General features: G+C 50.1%; 1 long non-coding RNA gene across 1 annotated transcript; it reads right to left on the reverse strand.

Moving 5' to 3' along the window:
- Positions 1-2,957: 2,957 nt before the first annotated feature.
- Positions 2,958-4,680, reverse strand: LOC110259136. Its single transcript, XR_002341327.1, has 2 exons — positions 4,388-4,680; positions 2,958-3,908 (listed from the first exon to the last, which is right to left on the reverse strand). It is a non-coding gene; the product is annotated as an uncharacterized LOC110259136 (long non-coding RNA).
- Between the last annotated feature and the right edge of the window lie 13,820 nt (positions 4,681-18,500).

Genomic DNA, 18,500 nt, shown 5'->3' on the forward strand with positions numbered 1-18,500 from the left:
TGAGGTTGTTGGAGAAACAAGAGCCAGGGCGCCTCCGAAATCAGGACTCACCTCCACGCTGGCCGCAGGGAAACCCACTCCCGGGTTTGGAAAGAGCTGGGCAGGGAAGCCGAAACCCTGCCTCTGTGCATGACACCAAAGTGAAGCTCAGAGACAGAGTTTAGGGTGAAGGAGAAAAGACGAAATTTGCTGCTTTGCCCGGCAGAGGGACCACCACGGACGTGTGTCCCCCAAAGTATGTGTCCCAGCTGGGAGGTGGGGATGCAGGTGGTGAGGAGTTTTTATAGCAAAGGTTCAAGGGAAGGGTTGCTGAAAAGGACCAGGGTCTGGGTGTGGAGAAGGGGGTGTCTCTCTTGCTCTAGTCTAGGCTCAGGGGGTCTCCTGCTGCTTCTGTGGTTCTCAGGTTGTCAAACTGTGACCTTCTCTCTGGAATAAAAAACTTCATCAAGTAGTTAACGCCTTCCATTGGTGGGGGGGGGGTGGTTAGTTCAGCAGAAGAGCTCAAAGACATTGTTCTCTGTATCCCCTGAGGGGGGACCAGGACCTGCCCGCAGGCGGCACTGTGGTCTCCGGATGGCCCCTCGGGGTCTCTGCTGCCCCTCCCTTCCCTGATCAGCCAGCACCTGTAGGCACCTGCCCTTTGGGGCTCAGGGAAGGGTCTGGAGGCTGAAGCGTAGTCCCTAAAAGCAAGATATGGGGACACAGAGAGGCTTGTGCCCAGGAACCCACAAGGTCCTGCTGGGTTTCAGCAGGAGGAAAGAAGAGGGGGCAGCTCATTGACTGCAGGAAGCAGTCTTCCCTGGAGGAGGAATATAGGCGGTGAGGTCCCAGGGGCGGGCGATGTCCTGGGTTCTAGGTGATTCAAGGACATTGTATAACCTGCAGTTTGGGGGGTCGATGTCTCAGGGTCACCTTCCCGCTCCCCTGACTTTTGGTCTCACCTTTCTGGAGGTCGGTGTCTATTCCCACACCTGTGCCTGCACCGGCACCTGCACCTGCATAGCCCCACCTGCACCCCACACCCATACCAGACCCACGTCTAAATACCTACACCCGTAGGACTTCCCATTGTGCCTCAGAGGGTTAAGAATCAGATGAGACCCCGTGAGGAGGCAGCTTCCATCCCTGGCCTCACTCAGTGGGTTCAGGATCCAGCATTGCCATGAGCTGTAGTGCCGGTTGAAGACACAGCGGGATTCTGAGTTGCCAGCAGCTGCAGCTCCAATTTGACCCCTAGCCTGGGAACCTCCGTAGGTGGCGGGTGCGGCCTTAAAAAGACTGAAAAGAAAAAGAAAAGAAATCTATACCTGTAGATGCATATGTCTATAGCTCGCTGTGTGTGTCTACAACCCTGTCTGTACGGTTTAGCCCCAGCTATATCCTGATGTCTGGATCTTTGCTCAAACCCATGCACCTGTGCTTCCATGTTTACACTTCTACATACATCTATTTTCTTCTGTATCTGTCTCTTCCTCTCACTCTCTCTCTGTCTCTATGTATGTGTTTATAACTATATCTATATAGCTGTACCTGTATCTTTTTTTGCTCTTTTTACGGCTGCACCTGCGGTATGTGGAAGTTCCCAAACAAGGGGTTGAATTGCAGCTGCAGCTGCCAGTCTACACCACAGCCATAGCAATGCCAGATCCTTAACCCACTGAGCAAGGCCAGGGATCAAACCTGTGTCCTCATAGATGCTAGTCAGATTCATTTCCACTGAGCCACGACGGGAACTCCACTAGTCAGGTTCTTAACCCACCAAGCCACAATGGGAACGCCAATATATTTGTATTTTTATAGCTTCACCTATAACTCTATTCAATTTGGGTTTTTTGGGGGGGTTTTTTGTTTGTTTGGTTGGTTTTTTTTGGCCACACCTGGGCACACGGATTTTCCCGGTCCAGGGATTGAACCCATGCCACAGCAGTGACAATGCTGAGTCCTTAATCCCCCGATTCTCCAGGGAACTCCTATATTCTAAGTTTTACCTCCTTGGCAGATGTTTGCAACAGCCTTACCCATGGCACCAGCCCAAGGAATCTGTGTTGTTCACACGGATTTCATGCATCCTGGGTGGAACAAGGAACTGGGACCCCTCACTTCACATGGTCAGAATCCGAAATTGATGTGACGTCTTGTGCTGAACAAACAACATAGCTCTGAAAAACTTAGTTTCTCAAACCTCATTGAAATTCTGCTGCCACAGCTTAATTTTATTATTGGTTTCAATGCTATTCCTGTCACATTCAGAGTGTATTCTATTTTACCATCTCCCAAAACTCCGGACATAGAAAAAAAAGAGAGAGAGTCTTGCTGGGATTTACAAGAAGTAGGAGATTTAAAATGATCTAACTCTGGGAGTTCCTATGGTGGCGCAGTGGAAACGAATCCGACTAGGAACCATGAGGTTGTGGGTTCAATCCCGGGCCTCGCTCAGTGAGTTAAGGATCCGGCATTGCCGTGAGCTGTGGTGTAGGTCGCAGACATGGCTCGGATCCTGGGATCCTGCGTTGCTGTGGCTGTGGTGTAGGCCAGTGACTACAGCTCTGATTGGACCCCTAAACTGGAAACCTCCATTCGCCGAGAGTGAGGCCCTAAAAAGAAAAGAAAAAAAAAAAGATCTGACTCTGTAAATTCTTTATGAAATCAATCAAATGTGCTTCATTAGAGTGAGATCATATTTGAAAAGCTAATTATAACCCATTTTATCCTATTAACGAAATCAGCTCCCAGTTGGTCGTCAGCCTATTGGTAATTTAATAGGGAATTGCCTCGAGTTTTTCAAGTTTTTTTTTTCCCCGTTTATGCAAGCATAATTTTTAAATAAATTAAAAAATAAGAGTCCTCGCTGCAGACAGACACACACCACAACAGAAAAGACCCTCACAAACTCTCGCTCTATTAGGTGAAAGCAGCGGGTCTCAGATGGTACACAGTGCATTACCTTTTTTTATTTTTTTTTTGTATTTTAGTGTATTAACCATTGAATGCAATCAAAATTCAACTTTTAAAACCCTCGTGACAGAAAGCCGGGAATAGCATTTACTGAAAAAATTTGAGAGACGTGAAATTCTCTGCTACGGTCTGTTCGTGTTTTTCCTTCACGGGGAGCAATCTGTGTATTTGCCTTCTGCACTTAAACAAAAAATAGAAAACGTGATTTTTGCCGAGGACGGGTCTGATTTCAAAGCGCTTCAGTGCCTCCTGTAGAGGCATTTTGTTCACCCTGGGCGTTGTTTTGGCTTTTCATTCCTCTCGTCCAATTTTCTCCCAACAGGCTGTGTTTTTCTCCTATTTAAACTGCCACATGGTGTAGGAATTTTTATTGCAGGAGGACTTATCCCTTTGCAGCCCCGCTCCCCTCCCCCCATCCCGTTCTTTCGTCCTGGTCGACGTCCAGCTGGGTTGGCCACAGGGATGGCATTGTTTCGAGCAGCTTCTTGGGAAGGGTCCCGCCTTTGTGTCTGGCACACCTCTGACTGTGCCTCAGATCTGAGCTTCTCCCGTGGCCGTTTTCCACAACGCCTCTTTGTGTTTTGTTTGGGGCTGTGACATCTTCCTCTTCAAGCCGGCCTTTGTTATTTGGAAATAGAAAAGACAGCAGGGCATGGAGAGTTGGGAACGCAGCTCCTTCTGTACAAATATTTGACCTGAATCCACACAAAATACAGGTGTGGGGTTTTTCTAAATTATTTTTACATTCGGGCAGCTCTTTTTTTTTTTTTTCTTTCCTCCATACGCCCTTGTGAGAAGAAAGAGCCAGAAATGGTACCCAATTTGGCCCATAGGCTGCCATCTTGGTTGGTTCCTGCTCAGCTGCCTGCCCCCCTTCCAGGTTGACGGCTACGGACGGAACCAACGTCCAGGAAGATGAGTCAGGTCTTCAGACGCAGCTTTTCGAAGCGTGGCTGGAAGATAAAGTAAGGATGTGGATTTGCCGTTTGCCGTCAACAGCTAAAATGCAGGGTGGTCTCCAGGCGTTCGTTATGGAACCCTAGAGAGCCCCCCGAAGACAGATTTCTAGAAGGGACCAGAGCGTGAGGGTTTTCTGGTGGTGGACCGTCTCCAGGATGGTCCCTCCCCATCCCCATCTTCTGAGACGCATGCCTGCCTCTCATCCGGATCCCGAGAAGATGGGTAGAACCTGAAGATGGGTCATAGATGTGGCACCCATGACTGTGATGCATAGGGTGACAACCGGTTCTGGTGGAAGCCAGGTTCCCCATCCTGAGATGCCAACTCAGCAAAGGATGGACTATGATTTCCAGCTGACAGCCAGAGGGGAGCCGAGACCCTTGGTGGGCAAAGCCGCCAGGCATTGATCCCAGGCCTTGGCCCCTCCCACCATCTCACCAGAGACCCCCGCCTCCAGCGCTGCCTGACTCACCTTTGCAGCCTGAAGCAGAGGAGTCGGCTAAGCTGTGCCTGGATCCCGGACCCTGGGAGCTGGAGAGCTTATGTGTGCCCGTGAAGCCTCTAAGATCCCACTGGGGTGAAGCTCTTTGCAGCCAGAGATAAACACAATGGTGAAAGCATTTGGCACAGAGACTGTTTTGAAAAGAGCCTCAGTCTGGGGTTTGCAGATGCAAACTATGACACTGAGAATAGATAAGCAATGAGGTCCTGCTGTCCAGCACAGGGAACACTATCCAGTCTCCTGGGCTAGACCATGATGGAGGATAATATAAGAAAGGGAATATGTATATATGTATGACTGGGTCACTTTGTTGCGCAGCAGAAATTGACACAACATTGTAAAGGAAGTATGCTTTAATAAAAAAAGTTAAGAGTTCCTGTTATGGCTCAGCAGGTTAAGAACCCGACTTGTATCCATGAGGATGCAAATTGTATCCCCTAGACTTGCTCAGCGGGTTAGGGATCTGGCGTTGCTGTGGCTGTGGTGTAGATTGCAGATGTGGCTGGGATCTGGCGTGGCTGTGGCTGTGCTGTAGGCAGGCAGCTGCAGCTCTGATTCACCCCTTAGCCTGGGACCTTCCATATGCCACAAGTGAGGACCTAAAAAAAGAAAAAAAAATTTAAAAATGAGTTTTGTAAAACAGGTCCTCTTTCTGGATTTCGGCCATGTGTTTGCCAGGAGACATTCCCCAAGATGTGGGAATCCGAGTCCCTGGTGGCACAGAGGGTTAAGGATCCGGCATTGTTACTGACGTGGTGCAGGTTCAATCCCTGGCCCAGGAACTTCCGCATGCCGCTGACGGGGCCAAAAAAAAAAATGTGGGAGTCAGAGGATGTCGTGACCCAGCCCTGATGATGGAGCATCATGCCTGCGGTGGTGCGTCTGTGCCAGTCCCTCTCAAGTCCATGCGCAGGAAGACACAGATTTCTCTGGAGCAGGAAAATTGAATCTGGCGTGTCATTATCACTGACGACTAGGGTTCTTATTTTTTTCTCCTCTCATTAGTTTAAAAATGCCATGCAGAAGAGATGCTCTGTTTTGCAGGTGGAAATATACTATGTGTGAGCATGTGCACGTGCACACACACACACACACACACACACACACACAGCGCGGTGCTTTCACTGCAGGTGTTCAGGGATTCAGGAAAGTGTCAGCTCAACCCACCTGAGTTCAGAGAAAAGACTTATCCTCCAGGTCAGGAGCCAGTAAAGCGCCATCTCTGCAAGCTGCACCTGCAGGCTGGGGACTGGGCCACTATTACAGTACCTACAGCCCCACCCTGGGGATGCAGACCACGCTCCCTTCGTGGTGGCTGCTTCATGGCCCCCGAGTTCTGGGGTGGGAGGCAGTTCCAGGCAAAACCAGGGAGATCAGAGAGGGAGAGAGGAGTTCTCAGGCGGCACAGTCGGTTAAGGATCTGGTGTGGTCACTGCTGTGGCGGGCGTTTGATCCCTGGCCTGGGAAGGTCTGCATGCCATGGATGTGCCAAAAAAAAAAAAAATCAGGGAAAGAGCAAGGCAGGAGGGACAGCCCGGCGCGTGATCGTGCAGCTGATCCCTGGGAAGGTCTGGAGCCTGCAATTCTCCCGGGGCTGGTCTTTGGAGCAAAGGGTCTTGACCTGCTGGCTGCCCCACGGGGAGGTTGTGGGGGTGACCTCCCAGGCCAGGCAGCTCCCAGGAACGGAGCCCAGCTCTGGGACACTAGCCCCGGAGGCTCCCAGCATCTGGGAAGTGGGTCTTTCTACCCATCTACCCCTCCCTCTATCTATCTATCTATCTATCTATCTATCTATCTATCTATCTATCTATCTATCTATCATCTATCTATCTATCTATCATCTATCTATCTATCTATCTATCTATCTATCTATCTATCTATCTATCTATCATCTATCTATCTATCTATCTATCCAGCCATGCCCACCCTGGCCCTGGTGGAAACTTTTCCCACTTGGACTGTGACAGCATCAGGCATCCCTTTGCTCTCTGAAGGCTTTTTCTGCTCATCCACACTGGCCCCCGACACCCCCCACCCCACCCCTGCTTCCTCAGCCCCATCAGCATCCTTATGGGAGCCGGTCAGACCTTCTCCTCTCTCCTGCCTTCCTGCAAGGCACAGAGATCTTCTCACAGAACGGACTGAGCCCTACCTCCACCCCAGACTCACCAAACAGAAACCCTTGCTCCCTACATGCATAGAATTCTCCTTCTCCTTCCGTGAGGAAGTTGAATGGTATGCATCCGCTTGGCTGGGCCATGGGGGCGGGGGCGGCGGGGGGATTGGGAATTGGGGGGCAGATATTTAGATGAATAGGATTCTGGGTGTGTCCACGAGGGTGGCTCTGGATGAGATGAGCATTTTCTTTTCTTGCCTTCTGGGGCTGCACCTGCGGCAGGTGCAAGTTCCTAGGTCAGGGGTAGGATAGGAGCTGTAGCGGCCGACCCACACCACAGCCACGGCAACGCCACAACTGAGCTGTGTGTGTGACCTCTACCACAGCTCACAGCAGTGCTGGATCCTTAACCCACTGTTCAAGCCCAGGGATTGAACCCACATCCTCACATAGTGTGGGTTGATCTGCTGAGCCACCACAGGACATCAACAATTCTTTACTCTATTTATCTATTTATCTATTTATCTATCCTCCTATCCATCCATCCATCCATCCATTCATCATCCATCCATCCATCCATCCATCTATTCATCCATCCATCATCCATCCATCCGTCTATCCATCCATGCATCCATCCATCCATCCATCTATCCATCCATCCATCCATCCATCTATCCATCCATCCATCCATCCATCTATGCATCCATCCATCTATCATCCATCCATCCATCTATCCATCCATCCATCCATCCATCCATGCATCCATCCATCTATCCATCTACTGGTAGATGGATCGGTAATATAGATAGATAACAGCTATGTAGATAATAGATGGATAGATTTACTCTTTTTTTTTGGCTACACCCACAGCATATGAAAGTTCCCAGGCTGGGAGTTCCTGTCATGGTTCAGTGGTTAACAAATCCAACTTGTATCCATGAGGGCACAGGTTCGATCCCTGGCCTCGTTCTGTGGATTAAGGATCCAGTGTTGCCCGTGAGCTGTGAACTGTAAGTTGCAGACATGGCTCAGATCTTGTGTTGCTGTGGCTGTGGTGTAGGCTGGTAGCTACAGCTCTGATTTGACCCCTAGCCTGGATGCAGCCTAAAAAGACAGAAGACAAAAAAAAGAAAGAAAGAAAAGAAAAGAAAAGAAAGAAAGTTCCCAGGCCAGGGATCAAATCCGAGCTGATGCAGCAACGCCAGGTCCTTAACCCATTGCACCACCGGGGGGAGTCTTCATCAGCGCTTAATTTGGTCAGTTCTGAGGATACAGTTTTCTTACACTGATTTTTCCTCCCCCGTGGTGAGCAATTGTGGAGCAAAGGAACCTCGGGTCCCCCAAGACCCCCTGCGTGAGGCACAGGAGAACGTTCACAAAGTTGGGTTTGGGGACCCTGTTCCCTGTGAAGATGGAACCCCGAGGAGGCGGCGAGGAGGGTTACAAACAGCCAAACGTGGACACAGCTCATCACCCCCGTCCTCCGCAGAACGCTGATGACAGTTCCCACGGCTTCTCCCGGTGCCCCGGCAGGTGTCCCCCTGCGGCCGATGAGACGCGGAACAGGCACGCCGGTGACAGCCTTGCGATGTCCTCGGGCCAGCAGATGGCAGGTAGAGGCTCTTAGGCGTCCTTCCTCCGAGCCCCAGGCACGTGCTTATGAGTCACCGTCTTGAGGGATGTACCCGGCCTTTAATTAGAAATGAGGAGTGAGGCTTCAGATCGAGTCAGAGGGCTGCGCCTTCACGTCAATCAAAACAGGAGCTGGGGGGAAAGTGGCCCACTCTTTCTTCCTGTCTGTCTTTCTTTCTGTCTTTCCTTCCTTCCTTCCTTCCTTCCTTCCTTCCTTCTTTCTTTCTGTCTTTCTTTCCTTCTTTCTTTCCTTCTTTCTTTCTTTCTTTCTTTCTTTCTTTCTTTCTTTCTTTCTTTCTTTCTTTCTTTCCTTCTTTCTTTCTTTCGTGCTTTTTACGGGCACACCCGCGGCATATGGAGGTTCCCAGGCTAAGGGACAAATTGGAGCTGCATGGGCAGGTCTACACCACAGCCACAGCAATACCAGATCCAAGGCACATCTGTGACCTACATCAAAGCTCACAGCAACACCGGATCCTTAACCCACTGAGCGAGGCCAGGGATCAAACCTGTGTCCTCGTGGATGCAAGTCGGGTTCTGAACCCACTGAGCCACAACGGGAACTCCAGGTGAGAAAGACCGGCTCCCTTTCCCCGTTTCGTATGCGATGTCCAGCCGTGTTCCCCACCTTTGTTATACCCCGTACAGCACATCCCTGGGGCTTGTTTCTCTTAACGCTGGGAGTCTGAACCTTTGGATCAGCTTCTACCAGTTGCCCCTCCCCCCACCCCATCCCCCACCTCCGGGGACCACAAATCCCATCTCCTCTTCTAGGCGTGTTTTGCAATGTCATGGACCGCAACACCCCCATTAGCTGATGCAATAATTATGTTCACAGGTCCAGTTCCTAACCTACCCAGTGCAACACCTTTCATGCGTTTCTGGGCGTATTTATTTCACATGCCCCCTTTGCCACCATTTTATTTTATTTTACTTTGCTTTTTAATTTAATTGTGTTTTATTTTATTTATTTTTATTGTACTTTACTATTTCATGTATTTTACTATTTCATGTTATTTTATTTTATTTTTCCTCCAAGGCACGGGGAGTGCCTGAGGGCTCAGATCCAAGCTGCCACTGTAACCACTGCTGTGGCAATGCCAGCTCCCTAACCTACTGTGCTTGGCTGGGGATGGAACCTACGTCCTGGTGCTGCAGAGACACCACCGATCCCATTGTGCCGCAGCGGGAACTCCCCACTGACCCATTTCATCACCACACCAATTAATTACACAACCTCTTCGGGATGCTCCAGACTGAGGATCCACAAAAATCAACCCCTGGGAATACTTCCGTGTAGGACCATTTACAGGCAGCATAACTTGCCTATTTGCAGCACTTAAAAACACTCGCCATGCCAGGTTGCTAATTTCTGGTTTTACTTCCTCCCGAACCCATGTGTTGAAATCCTGGGTACCACGTGTGATCAAGCTTAAATACATTATCTATGAAATGGCTTTGCCTCCGTCCACTTCAAACTATTTTGGAGCAAAAATGGTACCTTTACTCCCAATGTTTATACTCACAGCACATTTATTTTTAGCAGAAAGATTTTTTGGTGGCTAAAAATAATGGGTTTTGGGGGGGAAAATAGAGCAATCCACCCACTGCAAAAACTCTGCTTTGGCTTGATAAGACATTCAGGGATTTGCAAAACACTTTTATCCTTTCAGCCATGGGAAACTTGACAGCTGGACCAGCGTGACATTTTTGCACATGGAAGTGTTCTCAGTTAAAAGGCACCTGGATGGGGCCTCCAGCCTGGGCTTTAGTTTCATGCATCAACTGACAGCACTGGGCTGGCTTCATAACCCACCTGCCAGGATGCTGGGGATTCCACGGAATGCCTTCCAGCATATTCCCTGTGGTTCCGTAAGCTGCTTACCGTTAAGGGTTTTCTATGTCTAGTCCCCTTTGAATAGTGCGCCATCATTTTTTTTCTAGACTTTCTTTTTCCAATTGTTGTTAAAATCATTATTTTACAAAGGGTCAGAGGCCAGAGGCTGTCTTCTCGCCGGGTCCAGCTTCATCCGCAACTCACAGACAAGCTTCATCCGCAAGCACCACAGGACCCTGGCTGCCTGGATGCCACACCATCTCCCAGCTCTCTCGGAACCCTGGGAGCTGGAACACAGGTCATTAGTTTCTCTTTTGGGGCTGCACCTGCTGCATATGGAGGTTCCCAGGCTAAGTGTCGAGTCAGAGCTACAGCTGCCTGCCTACACCACAGCCACAGCCACGTGGAACCCAAGCCATGTCTGCAGCCTACACCACAGTTTGTGGCAACGCTGGATCCCTAACCCACTGAGCGAGGTCAGGGATTGTGCCCGAATCCTCATGGATACCAGTCTGTTTCATTGCCGCTGAGCTACAACGGGAACTCCATGAAAACAGGTCATTTTTTTTGGTTTTGTTTCCAACATGTGCATCTAGTCCACCAAACAAATAGGCTCATTATGTGAGAAAATACTGTCAAATCAGAAATTGCTTTTCTTCATAGAAACATAGGAAAAATGTGTGCAAGATATTTTTTTAAAATGGCACTTATTTTGTGTGTGTGTGCTGTGACATTTAAAAAAGATTTTTTTTTTCTTTTTTGGCTGCCTTGTGGCACATGGAGTTCCCAGGCCAGGGGTCCAACGTAAGCCGCAGCAGCTGCAGCAATGCCAGATCCTTTGACCCACGGTGCGGGGCCAGGAGTGGAACCTGTACCCTGGTGCTGCACAGACGCCATTGATCCGGTTGTGCCACAGAGGGAACTCCAAAGAAAATTTTTTTAGGGTTACCCGCTATGGTGCAGTGGGTTAAGGATCCGTTGTTGCTGGTCATAGCTGTGGCTCAGATTTGATCCCTGGGCACATGCCACAGGGGTGGCCAAAAACGAAAAAAAAAAAATTATTGAAGTCGAGTTGGTTTATGTGTCATGTTAATGTCTGCTGTACAGCGAGGGGACTCAGTTATACAGACACACGCCTCCGTGCCCGTCTAGGTTACCACGGAGCACTGAGGGGCACTCCCTGCGCTAGACAGCAGGTCTCTGTTGCCCATCCCTTCCACGTACAGAAGTGAAAATGGCACTTCCTCTGATTTGGGGATTCAGAGACTCTACCAGATGGCAGAGATAGAAATGCAGAAAACAAATCGCCTTTTCCCAGTCCTGGGCTTGGGAGGGAGTCCTGAGTACACACGGGCTGAGGGTGATGCTTAAAAAGAGAGGGGTCGTGGCTCAGGGGTTAACGAACCCGACTAGGATCCATGAGGTTGTGGGTTCGATCCCTGGCCTCGTTCCGTGGGTTAAGGATCCGGCGTGGCCGTGAGCAGGTGGTGTCAGTCATGGAGGCAGCTGAGATCCCATGTGGCTGCGGCTCTGGGGCAGGCCGGCAACTGTAGCTTCGATTCGACCCCTAGCCTGGGAACTTCCATATGCTGGGAGTGTGGCCCCAAAAAGACAGAAAAAGAAAAAGAAAAAAAAAGAGAGAGAGAGAGAAATGGGGTCCTATTGTACAGCACAGGGAACTCTACCCAATCTCTGGAATAGACCATGGTGGGAAGTGGGAGAAAGAACGTGTACATATGTGTGTGTGTACAGAGTCGTATATACATATAAAGAGTCACTTTGCTGTACCGTAGAAATTGGCACAACATCGCACATCAACGACACTTCGATTTAAAAATACATTTTAAAAAATCAGCATGCTGAAAAAAGCACCTCCGACCTTGGAGCTCCAAGTACGGTTCCTGGAGCTGCAGCAGCAGCAAAGCCCAGCATTAAAAACCTAGCGTCTTGACCTCCTCCCGACCGTGAACCTGCCTCTGCTGCACGAGCCCCCTGGGGCACTCACGCTAGAAGATATTTGCCATGCCTTGTCATCTTTTAAGAGGTGGCTCCGTCTCTTGGGGCTGTGGCAATGAAATTACGGCCAATTCTGTGGCGTAGAACCAAGCCAGCATTTTCTTTTCTGGTTCTGCAGAAATGTCTTTTTCATTTTTCTGCCCATTTTTGGACAGGGTTTTTGGGTTGTTATAGAGTTCTATCAGCTGTTTCTGTCTTTTGGAAATTAAGCCCTTGTCGGTTGCATCATTTGCAAATATTTCCTTCAGTCCGTAGGTTTTTGTTTGTTTGTTTGTTGGTTTGGCTACACCCAAAGCATACAGAAGTGCCCCGGCCAGGGATCAAACCTGCACTGTGGCAGTGACCCAGGACCCGAGCTGCCGTAGGGTCAACCCCTGATCCTTAACTGCAAGGCCACTGGGGAACTCCTGTGGGTTGTCTTTCTGTTTGTTTGGTGGTTTCCTTTGCTGTGCAAAAGCATATGCATTTGATTTTAGGTCTCATTTGTTTATTTTTGTTGTTATTTCTGTTGCTTTGGGAGGCTGGCCTAAGAGGACATTTGTAGGATTTATGTCAGAGAATGTTTTGCCTGTGTTCTCTTCTAGGAGTTTGATGGTGTCCTGTCTTATATTTAAGTCTTTATGCCATTTTGAGTTTATTTTTGTGCATGGTGCGAGGGTGTGTTCCAACTTCACTGATTTGCACGCAGCTGCCAGTTTTTCCAACATCACTTTCAGAAGAGATGCTTTCTTCTCCATTGTCTATTCATGCCTCCTTTTTAAAAAAAAAATGTATATTTTTTAAATTTATTTATTTTTGTTTTTTAAAATTATTGATTGATTGATTGATTGATTGATTGATGATTTTTAAACCTGAACCCTTTAGCTCAACTCAGAGCTAAAGCTGCTAGTCTACACCACAGCCACACTGGATCCGAGCTGTGTCTGCAACCTACACCACAGCTCATGCCAGTGCTGGATCCTTAACCCACTGAGCAAGGCAAGGGATCGAACCTTTGTCCTCATGGATGCAAGCCGAGTTCGTTATCACTGAGCCACAACGGGAACTCCTCTTCGCGCCTCCTTTGCTGAAGATTAATTGACCGGAGGTGTGTGGGTTTCTTTCTGGCTCTCTGTCCTGCTCCCTTGGCCCACGCGTCTGTTTTTGTGCCAGTACCACACTGTTGTGAGGACTGTAGCTTTGTAGTCTTGTCTGAAGTCTGGAAGGTTCTGCTTCCTGCTTGGTTCTTTTCCCTCCCGATCCCTTTGGCAATCCTGGGTCTTCTGTGGTTCCCTCTACGATCCAAGGATTTTGGAAATGACACTCCAGATAAATATTCCCAAATCACAGAGGTCTGGGAGTGTGACGCTGTGATTTGGAATAAGAACCATATCGTTGCTCCTCATCTCAGTTCCCAGGAGATGCGGCAGCCACTGGTCCAGGGATCAGAGGTGAACTAGCTCCCAGGAGATGCCGGGGCCTCTGGTCCAGGGATGAGGGTTGAACTAGCTCCCAGGAGATGCCGGGGCCTCTGGTCCAGGGATCAGAGTTGAACTAGCTCCCAGGAGATGCCGTGGCCTCTGGTCCAGGGATGAGGGTTGAACTAGCTCCCAGGAGATGCGGCAGCCACTGGTCCAGGGATCAGAGTTGAACTAGCTCCCAGGAGATGCCATGGCCTCTGGTTCAGGGATCAGAGTTGAACTATCTCCCAAGAGATGCTGCGGCCACTGGTCCAGGGATCAGGGATTAACTAGCTCCCGGGAGATGCTGTGGCCTCTGGCCCCTGGACCACTCCAGGTGGGCTTCTCTGTGTAAACACACTGCAGAGACCAGCCCAGGATGGAAATGGTAGCAAAGTGATTTCTGGAGCTTGCCAGCTTTGCTTCCCTGAGGACGTGGAGTAGACCTTGAGAACTCTTGTCTGACCTTCACTGGGAACCGAACCTGGGCAGACAATTCATCACAGAACAGGTGAGAGGACCATCTCAGAAAGATCAGCTCGATGGCATCCGCAAGACCGGAAACAGCCAAGAGCACGGCCTCCCAGCCAGATGCACAAACACGTGCCTTGCCTTCCTCTGTGTGGTTTGCCCCACGTGAGAGAAGCAGATTAGATCAAGCCAGGGAAAGACACGGTGGGGGAAGGGGGGAGAAAGTAACAAGGGAAAAAGAAAAAAAAAAAAAAAAGGAACTTTCATGAAGTCCAAAAACCAATCTGTTTCAAGAGTCCTTTGCTGTGCACACAGCAAATGAAAATGCAAAGGGATGGAATTTCCCTTTGCTATTAAATTTTAAGAGTCGTCTTGCTATGTTGATGCTTTCAGACCTCGCTGTTGAAAGAGGCAGAGCCGGTGCAGGGAGCTCCCTGTGGACTCCCGGGGAAAAAAATGCAAACCTGCATTTGCACCCAGCCAAGTGCATTGGCCCAGGGGGCTCAGGGCTTCACCTTAGAAAGACCTCTGGAGGTTTTTGCTCGCTCATGATGGTACGAGACGCTGGAAGTCTCTAGGGTCGGGACGCTCAAAGGCCAGCTTCCACTGTGTTTCTTCCTTGGTGGCACGGAATGATTACTTTAATCTGGAATAATTGTCTCTTTTAACTTACCTAACTAGCTCTGGTCAAAAATAATTAAGGTGAGGAGTTCCCAGTGTGGCTCAGTGGGTTAAGAACTCGATTCGTATCTATGAGGATGCAGGTTCGATCCCTGGCCTCGCTCAGTGGCTTAAGGATGCGGTTGCCACAAGCTGTGGTATAGGTCGCAGACGCAGCTCGGATCTGGTGTTGCCGTGGCTGTGGCGTAGGCTGGCAGCTGAAACTCCAATTGGACCCCTGGCCTGGCAGAAACTTCCATATTCTGCAAGTGTGGCCTGAAAAAACAAAAACATTAAGGAGGAGATTCTAAAAACAGAATTATAAAGGTGGCTTTTATTTATTTTTATTTATTATTTATTTATTTATTTATTTTTGCTTTTTAGGGCCACACCCATGGCACATGGAGGTTCCCAAGCTAGGGGTGTCATCGGAGCTACAGCTGCCAGCCTACGCCCCTGCCGCAGCCACACCAGACCCTACGCTGAGACCTACGCTGCAGCTCATGGCTGCACTGGCTCCTTAACCCACTGAGCGAGGTGAGGTTGGAACACACAGCTTCACAGTTCCTAGTCGGATTCATTTCTGCTGAGCCACGACGGGACTCTATTTTTTTTTTTTTTTTTTTTTTTTTTTTTTTTTTTTGTTTTTTTTTTTTTCGCTTCGCATATGAGTTCCAGGCTAGGTTAGTAAAAAAAAAAAAAAAATTTGGAGTCGTGGCGCATGGTGGATCGACTAGCCATGAGTTGGGTTCTCCTGCTTGCTCAGTGGTTAACGATCCATTCGTACTGTGTGTAGTTGCAGACGGCTCGATCCGGTTGCTGTCTTGCGTAGGGTGCTACAGCTCGATTCATCCCTAGCTGGAACTCATATGCGCGGAGCCCAAAATAGCAACAACAACAAAAAAAAAAAAAAAAAAAAAATTTTTTTTGGCCATGCGCACAGCATGCAGAAATTCCTGGGTCGGGGACTGAACCCGAGCCACAGCATGACATAAGCCACTGTGATGACAACGCCAGATCCCTAACCAGCTAGGCCACCAGGGAGCTTCCAGGTGTCTTTATTAAAAAAAGAGAGTGAGAGAAAAGGCATGAATCTTCCAGGCATTATGAAATGGGCAATGCTTAGAATATCAAGCATTCCATCCCCGTTCCAAATGTTTGTTCCCCTGGGAGTATCAACACGATTCCGCTGTTTTCCGGTTTCTCGAGTGGGGTAGGCTGCGGCTGGGGGGGCGCTTGACGGCCCTGAAACAGTGAGTAACAGTCAGTATCAGAACCTGCAGTCTCCGCGTTCCTGCACCGTTGGAGAATGTAATCCCACTTTTGGTGATATTTATAAACTGTAATGTGTGAATTTTTATTACAATTACACGTGACCAGCATTTGTGCTTTTCCATCTAAAGTCATGGACACTCTTTGGAGTTGAAGTGTTTTTCTCTGGAACAAACAGCCAAGCAGGGAGAACCGGAAAGAGATTTGCATGTAATTCCATGGCCTGTGTTCTGTGATTTCTTTGCATCATGAACTCAGCTCTCTCTCTCTCTTTTTCTCTCTCCTCTTTCTCTCTCTCTCCTCACCTTCTGCAGGTGAATATGATTCTCCCATGTACCTGGCGTCCCAGTTCTAGGGCCACACCTGCGGCATATGGAGGTTCCTGGGCTAGGAGTCTAATCAGAGCTGTAGCTGCCAGCCTATACCACAACCACAGCCGCAGCAACGTGGGATCCGAGCCACGTCTGCGACCTACACCACAGCTTACAGCAACACCGGATCCTTAACCCACTGAGCAAGGCCAGGGATCGAACCCGCAACCTCATGGTTCCTAGTCGGATTCATTGACCCTTGAGCCACAACAGGAAGTCCTGGTGTCATATCTTTAAAGAGACATAGCCCTTGTGCCCACCTCTTGGGTTAAGTCACAACCTCAGAGTGACAGCCCTTGTGTTAAATCTCGACTCCAGGGAGGAGCAGGGAGTGGGATGGACGGGGAGTTTGGGGTTAGGATCCGAACACACACTATGACACTGAGAATAGATAAGCAATGGAGTCCTTCTGTGCAGCACAGGGAACTCTAGCCAGTCTCTTGGGATAGACCAGGATGGAAGAGAATGTGAGAAAGGGAATGGATATTTACGTATGAGGGGTCCCTTTGCTGGACAGCAGACATTGAAGGAACACTGTAAATCAACTCTACTCGAAGAAAAAAAAATTTAAAGCCTCTATGCACAAAAATTGGTATATATTTTAAGGGGTTCCAAGACGGCCTAACCCCTTGGGTTAAGAATACTCACCTTATTTCAACGCCCTCAGCATAAGGATGGAAAAGTTAAGGAATATACGTGAAACGGTCTTGAGAATTAAAAATTGTTTTGAAAACTCTTCCCCCCCAAAAAAAATATCAGAATGTCACCATGAGGGGCTCTCGTGTTAAATCATGATGGCAGAAGAACAGCCCGTGAGTTCAGCCGTCCCCTGGTTTTGCCACTGCTTTTTTGTGGCTGTTTTAACAGAAAGGACACCCTTTGACTGCTTCAGGAAGCATCTGACAGGCGTCTCCTTCCGCAGAACGCGCCTGGACTCGGCTATGCCGAGCTCATATGATAAACGCCTTCCTGCCCTTGACCCAGGGTCTGCAGGGTCCCTGACGTCTCTGCACACCTTCCCAGGGCTACCTGGCTGGGAGCCCATGTGTCCAGCTTCTGTTCCCCCATGAGACAAAGAATGGCACCCGTGCTGTGCGGTTTCAAAAATATTTTATTTTCTGGAAGAGCCATAATGTCTCAGCGCTGTGTCTTTACGGCTTCTCCCCACGCGGAGGGTGGGCCGAAGCGATGTGGGGACGAGGAAGACGGAGGCGCCGTGCATGACACCTGCGGGACAGGACGATGGTGGCGTGGACGTGCGTGTAGAAAAGGCTCACCGGACGCGCACGGACAGGTAGGGCTGGGGGCGGGGGCGGCGGGCGCGGCCGGGTCCCCACTGCCGAGGCCATTCATCCAGATCGACGCACACCCCACGCCGCGGAGGCCCACCTGGGTCTTCCCTCGGGTGCCCCTCGACGGTTAAACCAAGCAGAAGGGCGACAACCCCAACAAACAGCCCCAAGTCCTCTGCGGCTGGCGCCCGGGGCGGGCGGGCGGGTCCCCCGCGTGACCCCGCGTGGACCGTGCCCGCTGCCTGGCTGAGCGTTCACGCAGAGCTAACACTAGCTTGGTTTCTCGAGTGTTCCAGATCTCGCTGATGCCGTGTGCAGGGTCTCCGATCTGTATTTCCTAGGAGTCTTCTTTGCTCCTGTCCCCGCCACAGACGGATAAAAGGACTGGGGGGTAAGCTGCCAACAAGGACGGTGGGGAGTCCCCTGGGCGTGTTCCGAGGAGCGTCAGCTCTGCTCGCGGGAGGAAGCCGGAAAGCACTGGGCGTGGCTGTGTCAGTTTGATGGGCACTGGGGTTTGCATCGGAGAGTTCAGAGGGTCAGGCCGCAGGTGCACCTGCCTTAAGGATGCTGTCATCTGAAGGTGGCGTCCTCTAGCCGGGAACCACTGGGGAGCCCTGCTGGGTCCTCGACCCCCTGGGAGTCACAGTATGCACTTGGGGAAGTCGGACGGTGACCTCGGGAGAGACCGAGCCAGGCGGGCGGGCAGAAATGGCTGGGATGGGACCCCAGGGAGGTATGGAGGTGACAGATGCCAGCATGGCCCCGGAGGTGACACTGCCCAGGAGTCCTTACCGCCTGGTGATGGCTTGGCAAGATGAGGGATGGGGAATGGCCTTAATCCTCATAGGTGGTCAACCCCCTGGGCCCCCACAGTGCAGCTGGGATGACATGCCTGTCGGCCGGTCTCCGGGGTCTGGCTGGACGCTGACCTCTGGGGACCGGACCCTCCGCACGGGAGTCTCATCAGGCCACTGGCC

Source organism: Sus scrofa, unplaced genomic scaffold, assembly GCF_000003025.6.
Source record: "Sus scrofa isolate TJ Tabasco breed Duroc unplaced genomic scaffold, Sscrofa11.1 Contig905, whole genome shotgun sequence".
Lineage (NCBI taxonomy): Eukaryota > Metazoa > Chordata > Mammalia > Artiodactyla > Suidae > Sus > Sus scrofa.